This window comes from Pteropus medius, unplaced genomic scaffold, assembly GCF_902729225.1.
Source record: "Pteropus medius unplaced genomic scaffold, Ma_sr-lr_union100, whole genome shotgun sequence".
In the NCBI taxonomy this organism is placed as follows: domain Eukaryota; kingdom Metazoa; phylum Chordata; class Mammalia; order Chiroptera; family Pteropodidae; genus Pteropus; species Pteropus medius.
In genome coordinates, this window is record NW_024340696.1 from 35,455,797 (window position 1) to 35,467,839 (window position 12,043).

At 31.3% G+C, this 12,043-nt stretch overlaps 1 pseudogene; it reads left to right on the top strand.

Annotated features, from left to right (window-relative positions):
* The first annotated feature begins 9,297 nt into the window (after positions 1-9,297).
* Positions 9,298-9,416, top strand: LOC120610521 (uncharacterized; annotated as a pseudogene).
* The last annotated feature ends 2,627 nt before the right edge of the window (positions 9,417-12,043 follow it).

Sequence of the window (12,043 nt, forward strand, 5' to 3'; positions counted from 1 at the left end):
AATAATTTATCCTAGCCTACCTTAAAATATTTCTTATTAAAAAAAAAAATAAAATAAATACCTTTCCACTGTGCCCTTGGCAGTGTCCTGTTCCAAGTGAAAGGTACTGGGCTTCTGGAAATGTCTTTGGATTAATAAAGCTGCTGAGGAAGGCTCAGCAGGACATGCCCGAGCTGTTTAGACTCCACTCCTCTGTGGGTATTAAATACATATACAAAGGTTTCAGGCAAGAACTCTGCAAGCAGACGTGTAAGAGTTTGCAAACACAGTGTCTTGGGGTCTCTGGGCACTTCACCCACTGCCTCTCCACTTGTTTCATGGGAAATCACATAGCCACTTAGAATCACTTCAGTTTCAAAGACCTGCTGACTCGGGCTTGGTGCTTTGACTGATAGTATGTGACCATTTTATCCTTTTTTCCTGATCACATCTTTTTAGATATTCATTGTATTTCTATTTATTTCATCTTTAATAAAATGGCAGGCAGGAAAAACATTTAAAAGCACTGTAAATTATGGGGATACTAGAGAACTGGGAGCTTAGCAGAGAAATTAAACTTGAATTATCTAAGAGGGTTCTTGTCAACTTCTGGCTGACAGAAGAAGTAGTTAACATTTGTTCACTGAGGGTAGACAGTTATCTATGTAACATTTTTTTCATCAACAAGCACATGACCTACCTAGGGTTTATCTGTTTAATATCTTTAAAACAAACAAACAAACAAACAAAAACAAACAAACAAAAACAAACAAACAAACAAAAAACCCTCTTCATTGGGTAGTTTTTTTAATGCTATGCCCCAAATTGGAAGTGGTCAGATAAATAAAAAATATATTATCTATAAAAATATATTTAAAGATCAAGAAACAGTGTCTCATGAAGAAATTCAGAGAGAATTTCTATATTCTTTAGTTTTAACTTACAGGAATCACAGAAAACTATTTAAACTTAATGTTTAAAATTATATTAGCTTAAGTGATGTGGCTTTACTGAAGAAACATATCAAATTACATTTGAAGGCATGCAGACTATAAATGTTTAAATTATTTAAAATTATTTTGAATGATAATTTAAAACTAGAAGCTTTGTGTTTGTAATCTATTCATTTACTTCTTATATTTCTCATAATATTCCTGTCACACAGACATTTTTATAGGTAAAGGAAGTCAGATTCAGGGAGCTTAAATGACTTGTCTAAGAACACTCAACAATAACAGACAATGAAAACTCTAACATCTAATATTCTCCAAGTATAGATTTCAAATAACAAAAATAAAATCAATATTAAAATCAAACAGAAGATATGGTTTTAGAATAAAATTTACCATGTGGCAACACAAATATCTGAGAGGTGAAGTTCTCTTTTATAACCTAACAGAATCTAACTTAATGACCATATAAACTGTTTTTTCTTTTTTTCTGGTACAAACTGTTTTATTTCGTATTTAATTAGTCCACTTAAAGAAGCAATTAATAAAATACATTACATATATCTTAAAATGAGATGATAAAAATAATTATCATACTTTCTATTTTGTCAAATTCTAAAATCCATGGTTTTAAAAAGCAGCAGACTTTAAATTTTACTGTATTATAAAGAAATGCATCTAGTGACTTGCATATTACCTCACATCCCATACACAATCACGTGGTAAATAAAAGGAATGGTGCTATGTGATAATGGAGATGCTTCCAAATATTTGGTTCAGTTAAGGCAACCTACACATGATTATTATTTTCTCTCATCAAGACATGAATATTTCTGGTTTTAGATAAACATATCTTTAACTCTCAAGTGGCTGGCTGATTCTTGTTGAGTCAAGTGAAAATCCTCTCTTCCTTAGAAAAAATTTTTTTCTTTTAGCTCTTTCAAATCCAAAGAAAATCATGATGTTTACATTATCTTTTCCTCACCTTTTTATGAAAAATATTTACAATTAGGTAATTTTCATTAACCTTGTTATATTTGTGGAATTTTTTATAACAATTTAAAAACTTACATGAAGCTTTTTAAAGTCTGATATATCTAGTTATTCTTTATAATTTGCTTTTCTTCTAAAAAAAAAAAAATCCAGTGGGTTTATAATCTTAAATTTTGTCTTCATGGCCAAATACTGCTTAGTCAAATCTTTTCATATAACTTATATATATAAATTTAAACTCTTTAGCTATATGTTTTTGGCTTAGAGTGCTATAATAAATGTAGGATTCCCCAAAATCTCATTTAACTATATAAAGAATTTTGACTAGTGAAATAGTATATTTTTGCACTGAGAATAACTATTGATCATATTTCAAAAATTTTTAGTTATACACATTTACATGAAAGTGAACGCATCAGACCATTTTATTTAGCTTAACTAGAATCCAAGTAGATTTGGGAGAGAGGGTGAAAAAAAATCTAATTCTAGTAAATCCCAACACTTATGTTTCTGGTATGTGTCATTCACTTTCCCAACAGTACAGATAGTATTAGTTGCAAAGGAAGACCCTAGACCAATAGAGAAATGGTTGTTTTTTTGTATCAGTTGCCCTCTCACACACCCTCTCAGGCTGCTCCATTATTAAAATCTACTTTAGCTGGGTTCACCTTTTGTATTTGCTCACATATGTGAGAACTTATATATATTACAGCACATATTCAAGGTTTAAGAAGTCAGCTAGTGAATTAGCTTAATTCATTAGATTTTATTAAATGTCATTTGGAGAACTATTCTCGTGAATTATTTTAACTTGGTCTCATAAAGATAACATCCACATATTTAATATTTATTAACAACTCAAGATTTTAGCAGACTTAAAGAAAGTTTAACTCTGGTTCTTGCAATGGAATTCAACTTTGTTATTCTGTAAATTTCTCTCAGTCTTTCTTCACCAAAACTGCTGACAAAAGGCTACAAATTCTAAAGCAAGTTTATTTGCATATGTATAAGCTATCATTTATGTATCTGAACTTAATAAAAGTCAACAAAGTGAGCTGTGACTTGGTTACTTCCTGAAGCTAAAGACCATCTAATTCATCTTTGTAACTTCATCACCTAGTATAACAGTACCTGAGGCACACTAGATGCTAGATATATGTTTGGCTGAATGAACGAATAAATAAATGCATAAATGAGCCAGTGAATAAATGAATAGGCATTAAAGTCCATAGGAATAGAAAATAAGTCTGTGGTTTCTAATACAGCCGATAATTTACATTACTAGGAACAGTGGTGCCTAGAGTTGAAATTAATTTAAACTTCTTAGTAAAAGCCTTGGTCACATATTTTTTTGGATGGAAAATGGTTCTTCAAATTTCAGACTCTTTTGAAAGAGGTAATCAAAAATGGTGATATGTTTAACCACCCTCGATAAGTTCTAATAAACATTTTGTCAATTATCTACCTTCACTACAGTGTTTATAACACTGAGAAATATATGATTTTTGTATAAATGTATAAGTGCTAAATATTTATACTTAGGTATATATGTGCCAATGCATATTCCATCATGCATATTCTAATTACACTTTTAGTAATTAGGGGAAACTGAAATGGAATAATGCATATATATTCTAACTACTCAGTAATTAAGGAAAAATAAAATGGAATATTAATATCCCTCAGACATTTAAAAAAAACAGCATATAAAACAATAAGAAACTAAGGCCTAATTTATCTCTTTCTACAGATAAAAAAAATAGGAGTTTAAATTGATGAAGTGATTTCCTCAGGGCTACACAGTTAAATAACAGAGCTCAATATTCTCTATTATTCTGAATCCCAAATCAGTGCCATTAAATTAAATTAAAAGATGACACTTAGCTCTATAATAACAGTTCTAAAATTATTTGAAATAATTTTATTTATTTAAGAAAGGGCATGTTGTGAGTGTAATCCACAAAATCTCAACGTACTAATGATGGAAACTAAGTGTAGCAATCTTGAGTAAATTATATTAAAATTGTACCATTCCGAAGATTCAATAATTTATTCATTCAGTAAACACTTATTGACCACCTACTTTGAGTTAGGCACTCATTATGGAAATGAGTTTGAAACCATCTTTTGCTTTAAAGAAGTCACAGTTTAGTGAGATGGACAAATATATCAACAGATAAATCCCAGAACAAGGTCATAAGTGATAAAAGTTATGAGCAGAATAGGGGGAACAAAAGATACAATTTTATAAGATATAGATGTATATAATTCAGAGACTCTCTGCCTTTATAAACTATTATCTATAGTTGGTCAAACTGAGAGGTTAAGGATACAGTCGCCCAGACTAAGTCTGCCCAACCAAGACTTCTGACCCCAATTGCAAAGAGTTAGAGTCTAGCTACAAAGTTAGGGGAAAGAGTCTACAAAGGAAAACACTCACTTCTGACACCCAATGCAAGTTTGGTGGTTTCTCCAAATCACCCTAGGGTTTGATAATTCTCCAGAAAAACTTACAGAACTCAGTGAAACCTATTATACTCATGGCTACATATATTTCAGGAAAAAGATATAAATTGGAATGAGCCAAAGAAATAGCTGCATAGGCCAAAGTCTGGAAGGATTCCACATACAAAATTCTGTGGTCCTTAAAACACATTATCCACTTATATCAATGGGAGTATTACTAATTTAGGAAGATCACCCAAGCTTGGATGTCCAGAGCTTTGATTGATTGATTGATTGATTGATTGATTGATTACATACAATTGGGCACCCCACTACTATTCCAGGAAGTTAGGTTAACCTCACATAGTCCAAAGCCCCAAACCTCTAATCAGATAGTTGGTCTTTCTGTCATGGCTAGCCCTCACCCTAAGCCTATGTATGTGTATGGCGCCACCCTGAGTCATCTCTTTAGCATAAACTGTCAGGTGTGGTCCCATCATGAATTACAAAGACATTGCTATCACTTGGGAAATTCAAAGTGTTTAAAGGTTACCACCCCAGAGGTAAAAACAAAGGCAAGACCTCTTTAGGCAAGGCTAAAATCCTTACTACACTGAACTATATGTAATTTATAGATGATCCCAATCATTTTTTATTCTATAATCTTTTAAATCTATCTCTAATTAAACATTTCACTAGTGCATCTAAGCAGTTAAAATGAGTTTCATGGAATTCTTCAGAATTTCTTTAAAAATATCCACAAATAAAAGTGTTTTTAAATAGAGAAAGGTGCAAAAACTGGGATGTCATACCAAGAAAAAGGATTTCCTAAAGACTAAATATTCACCATATAATTATATTTGAAAATAAATTAATTTACTATTTTCTATGGACACTATGCTAAATACTTTGAGAGATTCACATAAATGACATTCTCTACCCTCAGACAGTGTGCATTCTCTTAATCAAACCAGGCATAAATTAGCATAAGTAACCAAAATTAAAAAAAAAAAAAGAGCACGTTAAATACTATGGTATGAGTGCACAGGACTGTGAGACAAAAATATGGAAGAAAGGATTACGCTGAGGTAATAACAGAGAAACTACTAAACTTGAGTGAGGTCTTGATGGATAGGTGGATTTTAATAGAAAGACCATGGAGTGAAGTATATTTCTGTGAAAGGTACAGTGAGAAAATTATAGTGAGTTTTAGAGAGATAGAGATGAATACAGAAAAAAGGGGACAATCAATATGGATGGACTATGTGGATCTGAAACATCATTTGAGAAAGAAGTCTAAGATTAGATTGTGTGAGACTGAATTCCATGACAGTGACAATTGAATCTTCTTTGTAAGCAGTCAGGGGTATTTTGCTTATTGCAGTGATTAATCTGTAGCTAGAGTGGCGGAAGAATAACACTTTTCCCTTGGAAAAAAATTATATAATGACTTTTACTATAATAAGAAAAATGTATTAACTTATTCAAGTGTTGTTTACCCAAGTAATTAAAACAATGAAAGAAACATACTATGTCATAGAATATGAACATATGTAGTATGTTTCCTTCGCTATTCGTTTTACCTGGGTAAACCATACTTGAAAAAGTTATAGTATTCTTATCATACTGCCAAAATAATAAAACAGACCAGAAGTACAGAAGTGCAGAATTGCACAGAAAATTCAAGGATATTTGGTTAAAATATTTACAGAGTTAATCAAGCTGTACTCCATTAGAATAGCTTATTCATGGATTATTTCAATATAATATTTTCTGGTTTTACTCTCTTACCAAATACTCCTGGAAGAAAGGAGATCATTTGCTTTCTATTTTTTATGGACAACAAATCTTAAAAGATATGATTTATACACACAAAAAAAGTGTTTGAAATAAATATGTGGCACTCATTCATAGTCCCAAATGATTTTCTTTCACAGGCTTGTTGACCTCTACCTCTAGAACTATTTGCATCTCAAAACAACAAAACCTCTTTTCTCTCATCTATTTTTTATTACTCTTTTCTCTCCTTACAACATGGTGTTAAGGAGAGACGCATTTTCAATTCGCATAGGTGATGGGTACCTTTGAAATGAAGCAAGTTCAAGCTTGTCATGGGATTAACACATTGTCTTTTATCAAGTGTTTCCTTTTTCTCTCCCAAAGCTACCTTTGGCTTTCACAGTGATTTTCTCAAATATTTTGGATTAGAAGACTAAATGTTACTTTTTTACTTTAATAATTTTTTAATCTTTTCTATTATCTGTATCTTGTTAAATAGGCACATTATTTGGTTTTCAAATTTCTATTCAGGCTCATGGTTGATTTACTTGCAACGCACCTTATCTTTGGATCTATCTCGACCTTGAATTACCCATTAAGCCAAAATTAAAACAGTTTACTCTAATGCTTATGGTTAGGTTGACTGGCCTTTATCCTATATTATAAAAAAGAATTAAGTCACACTTCTAACTTCTAGAATACTTACAAGGGAAATTATCAATGGAGGAAAATGGAAGTTAAAATTAGTTTTTAAGAGAAAATTTGGGTAGGTGGCAAGATTTACGTAACATTTCATTATTTAAATATTGTAAAATATTAAGTACATTTTAAAATAACATGAATCCTTTATGAGCCATAAATTAAATAGTTTTGGCACACTAGCAGCCTCTTTCTTCTTTCCTTTCTTCATTCTTTCTTCTTTACTATTCAAGAAGAGTAAACAGATAGGCAACATTTACATGTCAAGAAGATATGGCTTTCTACTCAATAAACTAAATTATTAATGGTTATTTATATTCCTACTCTAGATGTCTAATCATTTTCTATTTATTTTGTACTTTCTGATACCTATGAGTGAGAACTTCACAAATAACGCTTGAAAATTACAAGTAAAAAAAAAAAAAATCTCTTCAAAGAATGGTATCTAAAAGAAAATATCCAAAACAAAAATGGCCCAGTAAACAAGTATATGTAACATATTTTGAGACCATAAGAAAATGTAAAAGAGTCAGGATGACTTGTATTAAAGAAATAACATTAACTTCAGTTTCTCATTAACTGATAAATCAGGATACCAAGGTTGTGTGATATTTGATGAAGTTATTACTGCTAGTGTCATATGGAACATATCACATGAATCTAGCTACAGTCCTCCATTATTACATATATCACCTGAATTTTGTAATGACAATAGAGTCAAAATAAGTATGAATTCAAAATATGAATTACAATAACACACTCACAGACTTTATAAATTTGCAGAATACAAAGCACAGCAGAGTGTATTACTTACTTAGCACTTACAAGCCCCTGAAGTAGAAGGGGCAAATAATATTATCCTTCCTTTGATAGAATGAGATTGGGGAGAGTTCAAGTGATTTGATAATAAATAACATGTTAACTAATGACAAAGACCCAGGGTTCTAATAGCCACTACAACTGTTCTTCATCTTTAGCCTCAATCCCTCTTACACTAAGGCAATGAACTGCATACCTTTTTCTTAGGTCCAAACTCTAGATCCTGTGAGAGAAACTCATCTTCATAACTAGTCATTATAAACAGCATGACAAATGCAACTAGCACTCTTCCTGGCATTGGGTCAAACTATATTTGTAGTCCAGCACTGCTTCTTAGCAGTTATGCAATCTTAAGCAAGTTGCTTAATATCTTTGAACCTCAATTTTGCAAAATAAATTTACTAAGGCCTACCTTCACAGAATTTTTGTAAGGATTAAAGAAAGCATTTTTCGTATGGTGATTTTCAATAAATGACTGCCATTATTATTAAAGTTATATGATAATTGAATTAATCTTCTAAACAATCAAAGGAAGTAAATGATATCGTTCTAATTTTAGTGATACAGACACTCAAACTTAGAAATGTTAAGTAACTTTTTAAAGATCATACTCACAAGCAGTGACGGAGTCAGGTTGCCGACCCACATGTGTGTAACTTCAAATCTCTTATTTTTAAAATTTTCGATATGGAAATTTCAGTCCTAATATAGGAACTACAGAAGCCAAGAATAAGCAAAAAGCAAAATGACACTTTTCTGTTAATTTTATCCTTCTTCTTGGACTTAAAAGCAACTGTTAAAGGTTAAAATGATAGAGGAAACATTGATGGGAAATGATGTTTCCATAATATTGAGCTCCTATCTCACATATCACATAATGTTTTAAAGAGAAAAATAAAATTTTACATTGGAGAAACAGAGCTGACAATAGCTGACCTGCGAGACCTATCTCTATGCGTCACTAGGTATCAAACGACCAGACTTTTGTGCCTCCTATTGATGACAATGTCACATATGAAGTAGAATTCTTGCCAAAAATAATTAATTTGTGGTGGTTCCCCATGAGCACCCTCTCCCAATAAAAATCTCAGCAAGCTTTTCATAGACATTGCTAAAATGATAACTAAAATTCATCTGGAAATGCAAAGGACCAACAATAGCCCAACAAATTTTGAAAACAAAGAACAAAGTTGGAAGACTTATGTTGGCTGATTTCAAGACTTTCTATAAAGCTACTTTTTTCAAGGAAATGAAGTATGAGTGTAAAGATAGAGGAATAGATCAATTGAACAGGATGGAAAAGTCCAAAATGAGAATCATGCATATATGAATGATTAAATTTCTAAAAAGATGCTGAAGCAATTCACCAGAAAAATAATTGTGTGATAGAATCGCTGTATACCTATAATAACTTAGATCCATATCTCACACCATTTATAAAAATTTAACTATAAATGGATCACAGTTATAAATATAAAAACTAAAACTATAAAACAGAAGAAAATATAGGAGGCAATCTTTATAACTTTAGGTTAGGGAAAGAGGCACAACTCTAAAACATAATTCGTAAAAGTAAAAGATGTTAGACTTTCTTAAAATTAAAAAAAAAAAATGTTTCTTGAAAGATGTTGTTGTCTACAGCCATGCCACCATGAACAAGCTCAATCTCATCTGATCTCAGAAGCTAAGCAGGGTCGGGCCCAGTTAATACCTGGATGGGAGACCATGTAGGAAGACCCGGTACTGTAGGCGTAAAAAAAAAAAATAAGGGATTGTAAACTGACAAGGTCCTTGCAATCTGTGAGGTCAACCAAGGGTTGCCTCACCTAAAGAAAAATATATATATTATTAATGAAATTTAAAAAAACACAGACTGAGAAAAAATATTTTAAATCGTATATTATAGAATTTGTATCTAGACTATAAAAATAACTCTTACATCTCAATAATAAGAAAATAACCCAATTAAAAATGAGCAAGATTCATAAGATAAACCTCAAATCAGAATTGAGATAACATTTGTAGTTGTGTGTGTGTTTTTGTCTGAAGGTCACTTTTTTTGTGTAGTAAAATTGGTATACAAGATTACATATATTTCAGATGTACAACATTATAATTCAATATCTGTATGCACTATATAATAATTATTGCTGTAAGTCTAGTTAGTGTCTGTCACCATACAATTGATTCCCTTCATCCACTTCATCTTCCTGCCAACTTCCTGCCCTTCTGGTAACCACTAATATGTTACCTCTATGAGTTTGCTTTTGTTTTGTTTTGTTTGAGATTCAATATATAAGTGAGATTGTAAAGTACTTGTCTTTCTCTGTCTGACTTATTTCACTTAGTATAATGCCCTCAAGTTTCATCAATGTTGTTGCAAATGGCAAGATTTCCTTCTTTTTTATGGCTGAATAGCATCCATTTTTTAGATATATGCTACATCTTCTTTATCCATTCACCCAACAATGGACATTTAGGTTGTTTCCATATCTTGGCTATTATAAACAGTGCCGCAATAAACAGAGGTGCATATACCTTTTAGAATTAGTGTGTTCATATCTTCAGATAAATGCCCAGAAGGAGAATAAAAAGTACAGAAATAAACCCACATATATATGGACAATTGATTTACTACAAAGGAGCCAAGAACATACAATGGGGAAAGGAGACTCTTTTCAATAAATGGTGTTGAGAAAACCAGACAGCACATGCAAAAGAGTGAAACAAGATCACTATCTTATACTTCATATAAAAATTAACTTAAAATGTACGAAAGACTTGAATAAAAAACCTGAAACTATAAAAATCCTCAAAAAGAAAAAAAAAGGCAATAAGCTGCTTGACATTTGTCTTAGTGATGTTTTCTAGATCAGACTCCAAAGGCAAGGGAAACAAAGCAAAAAGAAACAAATGAGACTACAACAAACTAAAAAACATCTGTATAGCAAAGGAAACCATCAAGAAAACAGAGGCAACCTACTGAATGGGAGAAGATATTTGCAAATCATATGCCCAATAAGGTGTTAATATCCAAGGGTCGCATGTTTTAAAAAGATCAGTCAAGGAAAGGGTGTATTTTCCCCCTATTCTATTGTTAGTAACAACAAACAATTTGCATTCTTTATGTGATTAGATGTGTCCATTACTCTAGCTGCATTTACTCAAAAGTAATCATTAGTTCGTTTGTTTCTTTCTTCACTATTAGCTTCACTTAGTCATCAAATTCTGCTTCTTAAGTCATCAAGCCTCTTCATATTTATATACCACTTTACACTTCCACTACCACTGCAGTTTTAGGATCTCTCTCCCAAACCACAGCTTTATCTCCTTACCTATGGTTTCCCCCCACTACAATCCTTTTGTCCAATTGCAGCAATATTAGTTTTCTAAAATAAATAGGTGATCATATAGTTAACCTCTACCCCTAAAATTTCAGGTTGTCTTTAATGTAAAGGGAACATCTTGCACTTATAGACTTTCATAAATTTATATTTATCCTTGCGACTTTGTTTTCTGTAATACCTCACTTATGGGATGTATGCCTTAGCCACATCAATCTCCTTACCATTCCCCGAATATCTATCACTCTTCTACATAGATCCTTCACCCAAACAGAATTTCCAACCAAACCACTTATATTTCCAATCTATTATTCACTAAAATTCCAGTTTAGAGTTCAGTCCATATTCTTGAATATGCATTTGCATATTTCCTGTTGAAATAAATATTTCTTTCACTGATATTACACTATATAATAGCTATTATTATAATGTTAATATTAAAAAAATTAATGTATATCTCTTCAATTGAATTGTGAATTCACAGTTTAGGAATTTTGTCTTTTGAATTTATCTCCAAATACACATATATCCAACATTATAGTTAGTAAATAGTAGGCACTAAATATATGTGTGATACATGCAATCACAAAGAAAACTAGGCTGGAATCAGCAGAATCTTGTTTCTGCTCATTTATTGTTTTAGAGTAAAATAAATTTTCTAAGAAGAGAGCTTGGAAATTAATAGAATGACCTATGAACAATTTAGACCAGATCAAATTCATTCAGTTTTGAAACTTCCAAAGCACACAAATGTCATTACTAGTAAAGGTATTTATAATATGTGCAATGTCTTTTGTATTTTTATTATATCTTTAGAAAGTTAATAAAATATTTTAGTAAAAATTATTTTATTACTCAGTTTTGATGGTAAGAATATTGCATTATAATAAAACTTTGTTTTTTTCCAAAGGCATATGTACTTTCTTGAAGTATATGAATATTTACTTGCAAATCTAAATTTTTAAATGATACCTTGCATTATTAATTGAGCACCGCCCTATTACTAATTTGAGAAAATATCAAGGATAATTATTA